We start from the raw sequence: 8966 nt of genomic DNA, 5'->3' as shown, positions 1-8966 counted from the left end.
CAGAAAAGATCCTGTGAAAGCTTCCTCATAATGTCCTCCTTCACCACAACATATTCCTGCTCAGTCCACGCATGGAACGAGGGCGGACTTTTAGGTGTTTCAGTGGGAAAGCATTATATATCCATCTTATCATCTTACAGTCTTTATTTGGCTCCTTATTTCCTCCCCCCAATCTTAAAAAAACCCAAATCTTCAAAGGGGACCCCTTTCCTTCAGCTAATAATGTAAAAGAAGACAGCTCTGACACGCTTAGAGTCCCAGCACCCTGAATTCTATAGGAATGGTACCATTGCTTACAAGTGTCTTGAACCATCCTTCTCTCTTAATTCCACCTTCAACTCTATTTCTGAAGATTCCTTGCATTCTCTGGAAGATTGGTCATGCAAGAAATTAATATTAAAAAGTGTCTGTGGTGCAAATGGTTATCTCACCCAACTACTAACGGAAAGGTTGGAGGTTCGAGTCCACGCAGAGGAGCCTTGGAAGAAAGGCCTGATTGTTTACTCCCAAAATCAGCCACTGAGAACCCTATGGATCTTGACCCTACTCTGGGACATGCGAGGTGGCCATGGATTGGACTCCACTCGATGCCAGTTGGTTGGTAGCTGATGGTCGGTTGCGATCGAGGGATTGCATTTTCCCTCGTAAGATACACAGTTCACATTAACCTCTCTGAGAAGGGTAAGCGGTAAACACCATGCTTACGTAAACAATAACGTTTGCTTAATCTTTGTTTAACCCAACAGTTCCCAAAGCCATGTGGTTTCGGGTAATAGCTGCGAGTATGTCTCAGAACTAATATCCACAATGGGTATAGAACAATTGGCTCAATATTTACTAACGGTCCTAACATTCTGAATGTAGGAAATAATCATATGTCCCTGAGGGACTCAACGATGGCGTCACAATCGCAACAATTCTGAGCCGGCTGTCACAAAGCATGAGAGGGTTTGAAAATAAGCCGTGGCGGATTAGCACTTCCGGCCATCCTCGTCATTTCCAGAAATGACCACTAGGGGCCACTAGTGGAATGCAGTAACGACCTCCCCACTGCGAACTTGGCAGGAAAGGGCCAACTCAAGTTCCTCCACCCTGGGCAGCTTCCACAGAGCGACTTTCCAGCTGAATGGAAAGCTACTGAGATCAAATTCGTCGTCCTGACCGAGAGAGAGTGAGAAAAAGGACAGAGTCAGGACAAGTCACCTCTGACATTTTGCCCCTCACCACTATAGTTATAAAATCACATGAAGCACTGTAAGTTTTGAACCCTGTGCTCACAATAGGTGAACATTTTGACAGTGGGATTACTGGAGTGAACAGAGACTTTCTGGATTGAGAAAGGAATTACTTTCTTCCGTCACCAGTATCTCATTATGAATTTTAAAAATTTTAAAAGTGTACTGGTGAGGTTCTTTAATTTTTTTTTAAACGTGGACTTTGGGCACAAGCCTTACACAATGCAATTCTTCAATGAGGTGGCAGGCTAGAAAAGGATTGGAGGCAAGAGAGATAGGTGAAGGCTTTTCTTACTTCGCACTTCTTTGACCCTTGTGTGAATGTAGGTGTGATGTAGAATGAGGCAGGCAGGCCTCTCTATCCAAGTCAAGCCCAAGAAACATATGGAGTTATTGGTTCTTATATTTAAAAAGCATTTTATGGTGAGTTGGGTGAAGGGTTACAGAGAAGGTCATAGTGTACCTTCCATACTGTAGACACATGTTATTTCAATTCTGTCTCCACTGCTTATTCAGGGTTTCTTTTTTCCATTGCTCCTCCTTTGCTAAGTCACTGTCATGGGGAAAATACTGCCCCTCTGATCTTAAATGGCTGGTTATTCTAACATGGGGGTGAGTTCAGTTCTAGACCTGAAGGGCGTCTCAAGGCCAGTCTTGGGGATCCCCCCAATCCTTATCCATCCAATAAGCCTGCTCACTTTTATGATGCTGACTTCTGTTGCCCATTTTCCTCCCTCTCTATTCAGGACTTTCTAATGCGATCCTTTTCAAAGTAGTTGGTAATGGTAGCAGGCACCGTCTAGCTTGTCTGCTCTCAGGGTTGTGCACAGGAAACTGATGTTTGCGTGGTCTGTTGGTTTGTGGGACTCATTGTTTCCACGGGTTTTCTGTTTTCATCCCTCTTCTTTCCCTTGGATAGGGAGAGACAAACGCTGGCACTTTAGATGGCTGCTCACGCTCATCAAGACGTACAGTCTTGGACACCCTGTAGCGCAGTGGTTCTCAGCCGTCCTTATGCCGGGACCCTTTCACACAGTTCCTCATGTGGTGACGACCCCCAACCACAAAATTATTTTCATTGCTACTTCATAACTGTAATGTTGCTACTGTTACGAATCAGGCGACCCCTGTGAAAGGGTCGTTTGACCCCCAAAGGGGTCGTGACCCACAGATTGAGAACCACTGCTGTAGAGGGTCCCTATTAATCAGAATACACTACATTACAGTGGGTCAGTTTCATGTCTGTGTTTTTTTGGGGGGTGCACACATGGGAGGCCCTGGATGTGGTTGTAAGTTCTATTCCATCTAGAGAAACTTCGAAAGAAAGCCCCAGTGGTCTACTTCTGAAAAATAAAACCAGCCATTGCAAACCCTACGGAGCACAGGTCTGCCATGACACACCAGGGGTCAGAATTGACAGCAGTTGTGGTTGGTTGTGCACACAGCTCTATGTTAGCTGGGCAAAACAAAAGAGGGCAAAGCCATGGCACCATATTGGTTAAGAGCAGAGATTTGGGCCCTAAGTTCTGGTTCAGCCACATCCCAGCTGTGTGCTTTGGGGTAAATTAGTCACTTTATCTATACACTGGGGATTATATTAGCACCTATGTGTTCAGGATCTCATTAGACAACACATCCAATTCCTGGTCCATTTGTGGCATTCCATTTCTCTTTTGACTCTACACCAGAGGAGACAAGAAGTCCCATGTCATGTAGGAAGGTGCCAGTCCAATTGGTGCTTGATGACATGAACATTTATCAGACATCTCCCATATTCTTGGACATGTTTTATTTCAATCTCATGCCCACTCTCAGAGAGGTGTCTGTGTTGCGCCATCCTTATCAGGGAGAAAACTGAGAGTTAGGGAGGTTTGGGAAACTGTTCCAAATCACTTAACCAATAAGTTAGAATTCGGCAGGTCTGTTTTAACTGAGCTGTAAAGCCAAAACGAAACTCTCTCAAGCTTTCCTCAAACCCTCACAGAAAGCATTGCTTTATAGCCATAGTTGTGTCTGCCTTTCAGAACTGTTAGAAAGTTCTTTCTAGGGTCTAACTTAAATCCTCTTAGCTGCAACAAGCATCAGTGATCCTGTCCTCAGGGAACATGAAAAAAAAAAAAAAGGCTCCAACATTCCAGTTAGCATCCGGGTCCCAGCCCTGGCTCCATTCTGCTTCTGTCACAAGAATCGCCCATTCAAAACACACACAGTTTCCTTAAGCCTCCCTTTTGCCTGGATTTATACAATTCTTCCTTGGGTCCCGTTCTGAGTGCCACATCACTCAGAACCAGGCCTCTCATCTGGATTTCAACCACGGTGGAATGAGATGTTCCCTCCACTTTGGTTGTTGGGTTTAGTCCCGATCAAGGCCCTTACTCAAAGTCCAGTGGAAGGCTAACATTCCATGAGATCAAATGAAGAGCCCTTTGCCTCTGAGTTGCATCTCGGATTGAACACTAGAGTGTCTTCTATAGGGAATTGGGATCCCCTCTTTGGTTCTTTACTAATAAACAATCCTAGCTTGGGACTGACTGTACAAAAAGGTCTGAGTGTAGGGCATGAGAGAGAAAGTAGGCCCACAGCAGTGCAGCACCTTCCATCGAAGAGCAAGTGAAGAGAGTAAGGGGAAGGCTGTACAGTGACTAAGGTAGTTTCTGTCAGTGGGTTGTAGACCTGTCTAAATTTGAATGGACACACATTGTGTAATATAGATACAACAATGACAGAAACGGGGGGCATCTACAAGTAGCCCCCATGGGACATTTGGTGATTGTAATTCTAATAGTAATAATATCGTTCATACAGTATCATAGTATAGAAACTAAAACACGGGTGATAAAAGGCAAATATGTATATATGAAACCTCTTTAGTTTCAAATACATGGAAGATTCACTGATACATTTTTTAAAATCAAGTGACAGACCACTACATAAAGAAACAATGAGGGCTAGACACAAGACTACAATTTTAATAACATTCACTAAGGTTAAACGATTTGTCTGCAGAACTAAGATATGTCACACACACACAAACAAAGAAAGTATGGAAATAGCAAATGGTCTCAAGTTGCCAGTCATTGGGTAACCTCCAAAGCAATAGAAATTTGAGCAAAGTTCTGTGACTTTAAAGCCCATGACCTTGCGATAGCAGGCCTCTGCTTCTTTTCACACTAGGGAGTTTCAGCTTTAAGTCCAAAGAAGTATTTCTGTACCTTTACTCTACAACAGGTATGTTTTAAGGTAAAGTCTCGTTCACTCAGTGGAGTTTCCTAACACCCAGGTGGCCTACAGCACGGGGTCTGGATCCTCAAAGGCAGGAAATAAATTAAGTCAAAAATGTGTGATTTGCAACATAAAACACGATGGTTTCCCCCATCAGGGATCTATACAAGCAGGACACCTTCCCTAGTTTATCCCCTAGCACACGTGAGGTCACTCTCTCAGAGACAGACATAGCCACATGCATTTCCCATGAAATTCACTGAACACTACTGTAAGGGTGTCTTGAAGTAGGGTGACTGTGGGACAATGCTGTATGGCAGGGACTACTGGGTCCTCTCTCATTTTCCCTTAAAGGACAAACTGACCTCCTCTGAGGTGCCACCTCATCAGAAGGAATGGTTCTTAAGATTTACAAATAAGGGAGTGATAAATGATCGTAAGAATTAGGGAGACACATCGGAACATTGCTTGGGAGCCCAGATTCAATGACCACGTGACCTGCCCTAAACCCAAATGACTAGTCTGCTTTCCTTTCTTGGAGCCTGCCCCTTAAAACAGATTGAATTCCTCAGGAGGCCACCGTGATCCGAGAAAAATTGGTTTACTGGTTTTTCTGGACTATCACTCAAATTTAAAATGTTTTTTTAGGCACTGTTTTTGGGTTTTGTTTTGTTTTTAAGACCCAAAGTTTAAAAAGAGCACCTGGAGCACGTGGTGTGCACATGGGTTATCCCAACTCCCTCGTGACCCAGAGAGGGGACAGAAATATCAACAATATTAGGCCAAATGTTTGAAAATAACACATCAGAGGAAGAACAGTAACAAGAGCCCCGAGATATCGGTCTCTATCTAGGCAGCACCAACAGCAGCTACATTCTGTAAAGCCTCTGGCTGTGTACGAACAAGCACAAGAAAATGGGCACGGCAGTGTTCATCTGTTGCCACATGAAACTGTGTCTTTGGGACTTAGCAGGCAATCTTGCTGCTGTTATAATAATCCTAATAGTTCACATCTACTGGGTGCTTGTTATCATCCAGGGTTGACATATTCCCAACAGCAATCCGAGACGACGGATGCCGCCTTCATCATCCTCCTTTTACAGCCAAGGCATAACGTGAAGCACGTCACCTAAGGGGGTGAGCTAGTCATGGATGGGATCAGACTTCGAACCCAGGCAGCCAGATTCCAGAATCCCTGCTCCCAAGCTCTATTAGTAGGTGGAATTCATTTGACAGCGAGGAACGGAAACCCCAAAGAGCACATCTCCCGAGAGTGCCGAGACAAGGATGGCAGAGCAGCATGGGGAACCACAGGCTGGGAGTGGCCCTTGGCTACCTTCTCCGATCCTCTGAAAGGACGCGAGTGTCCCACGCCAGAGAATCATTTCATGGTTTCCAAAGCCCTTTCCCAGAAGTTGTTTCCCTTAAAATACCCAGAAATATTGTGGTATGAATTGCTTTGGTTTTTCATGAGGGTGACTGCCTTGGTGATTCTCCTGATTAAAGACACAGAAGCCCTGTGCTGAGGATGGTGAGTGATCTGGAAAGTTCCACCGAGGGTGAAGATGGCACAGACAATAAACTGCATGATGTCAGGAGTTCTCTCTTTCACTGTCACTGTCACATCTTTCTGTCTCTTCCCCACTGTAGGTATGTATGTATGTGTGAATGAATGAATGAAGGAAGGAAGGAAGACAAGCACAGGGATCCTCAGCCTTCTTGAGCCCTCCTTCCTTTACTGCCATGGCATCATCCGAAGAGGTAATCACAGCCTTATAGTCCTAGCATGCACAAGGTAGGTGGTGGATCCCATTATTATCTCCATGTTATAGAAGAAGAAACAGCTTAACCAACTTGCCCATAGTTACCAGATAGCAAGCACTAGAGCCAGGATTCAAACTCAGGCTCTTTAATAGGATGCTTTTTTGGTCTGTTTCTCAAATAGAGAATAACTATTTATTTCACATTGGTAAGATTTACCATAGCTCTTCCCCAAGAACCTGGATGCTTCCTCTCCCCAACTACCATGATCCGAATTCTACCTTGCAGGGCTGGATAGGGCAGAGGCTGTACACTGGTACATATGAGGGCTGGAGGCACAGGGAATCCAGGGTGGACGATACCTTCAGGACCAAGGGTGTGAGGGGCGATGCTGGGAGAGTGTAGGGTGAGTGGGTTGGAAAGGGGGAACTGATTACAGGGATCCACATGTGACCTCCTCCCTGGGAGAGGGACGGCAGAGAAGCAGGGGAAGGGAGACTCCGGATAGAGCAAGATATGACAAAATAACGGTGTATAAATTACAAAGAGGGGAAAAAAAAAGAGGACCTGATGCAAAGGGCTTAAGTTGAGAGCAAATGCTTTGAGAATGATTGGGGCGGGGAATGTATGGATGTGCTTTATACATTTGATGTATGCATATGTATGGATTGTGATAAGAGTTGTATGAGTCCCTAATAAAATGTAAAAAAAGAAAAGAAAAAAAAAAAGATTTACCATAGCTCAACTCATTCCTTGTGAAACAGGGGAAAAAATAAAGTCCTTCACTAAATATTTAATATACAGTTAAACTAACACGCAGATGTGAGTTTTGTCACTTGATATCCATGTTATAGAAAACTTCTACTCTACTTCATAGACTACGGCTCATAGGGAAGTGCCAAATTAAGTTGGAGGAGAAGAACGTATACTGATCTTGAATATCTACTTTACTCATGAGCAGACATCTGCTTTGATTTATGGGGACAAGGACAACCAGGGTAAGCTCTCAGAGGGAGACATTCTTGGTGGCGGAATGCCCTCCTGATCTGTGAAGTCTTCTCTTTTCTCAGGCTGGAGAGCAGGCTGTCGGTTTACATACACGGTACCTGGTTGAACCCACAACTTCCAGGTTCTTCTATTGTTTCCACAGAGACACTGATTCTTGATGACCTTTAGCGGAAACTGAACCTTGGGGACTTTGAGATCCATTTCCAGTGGCAAGTACAAAATGTAAGGGCTGACTCCTCCTCTGATCTGCCGCCTTAGCTCCCTCATCCACTCTGTCACCCAGGTGCTGGCATGTGTGATGGACGGGAGGTTGCCCACATTGGGAATGGCTTCCATTTCCTGCTTTTGTCGACATTCCTTTATAGAAGACATAATGCACACAGATTGTACTGGCAAATCCTGCCTGTGGCATGTTCAGCATTAGCAGCCTTCATGTGGTTTCAAGTCAGATCTTCATTTGTCTCAGATGCAAGCAACCTGCCCACCCCCCCACTTGCGTGACAGCGGTAACCCAGGAATATACCCTACAGAGTGAATGGGCTTCATGAGTTCTTCGTTTTTGCATGCAGCTAGTGTTCTTGAAAGAAGAGGTGGAGGCAGGACTCTATCCTCCTTGGAAGCAAGCAACTATGTCTGGGCTTTTGGATACACTCCAGTCAACTACTTCAAGGGATTCCTTGACTGACTAAAGCTAGAGTCAACGATGTTTGAGAGAAATGAATTTTTTTTCCAGAGAGGAAAACAAATACCCAAACCCAAGGTCAAGAACTGATCCCAACTCATAAAGGCAGGGCAAGGGCAGAGTTGAGCTGCCTCATAGGGTTTCCAAAGTCAGACTGCCACATCTTTCTTGCATGGAATGGCTGTGGGTTTGAACTGCCAACGTTTTGGCTAGCAGTTGAGCATTAACCACGGTGACCCCCAGGGCTCTTTTTTTTTCCCACCAAAAAAACACAAACCCTGGCCCACCAAGCCTTGACAATGATATTCCTGCTCAGAGCAGCCAATCCACAGAGAAGACCAAATGGCTAGCCCCACTATGAGACACGAAATCCCTCACTTACCTATAGTCCTACAGGGGAGAACACTGGAGAGACACAGTGTGGGAATTGCACCCGATCTGATACCACCACACTGAGGCAAAACACTAAGGGCGTGGAACAGAACAGCAAGGGGAACAGAGCAACACAGTCCCCAGGGAATACCAAAAATAGACTTTGGGGCCAGGGCTTGGTGCCCCATCAGTCTTGACTGGAAAACACTCCTGAAGGCCAACAATAGTCCTTAATTAACCATAAGCTTTTCTTTTTTTGTTTGTTGTTGTGTTGTGTTTTTTTGTTTTGTTATCATTGGCTTTTTTTTGGTCTTCTTTCGTTGCTTGGTTTTGCTCTGTCTTATTTTTGTACATGTTATTATCTCTGCAGGTCTGTCTAAATAAAATAGGCTAAATGAACAATCTGGAGGAGAAAACAATGGAACCAACAATTCGGGGGTGACATGGGAAAGGGTGAGTTGGAGGGAAAGGAAGTGGTGTTAACAAAGCCAGGGACAAGAGAACAAAAGTGATCTAAATCAGTGGTGAGGAGGGTGTGAGAAGCCTGATAGGACGTGACCAAGGGTAATGTAACCAAGAGGAATTACTGAAACCCTAATGAAGGCTGAACATGATAGTGGGCAAGAGGAAAGTAAAAGAAAACAGAGGAAAGAGCTAGGAGACAAAGGGCATTTATAGAGGTCTAA

The sequence above is a fragment of the Tenrec ecaudatus genome, chromosome 6, assembly GCF_050624435.1.
Source record: "Tenrec ecaudatus isolate mTenEca1 chromosome 6, mTenEca1.hap1, whole genome shotgun sequence".
Taxonomy (NCBI): Eukaryota; Metazoa; Chordata; class Mammalia; order Afrosoricida; family Tenrecidae; genus Tenrec; species Tenrec ecaudatus.
The sequence above is the reverse complement of the archived record's forward strand: the minus strand, read 5'-3'. Positions refer to the sequence as shown.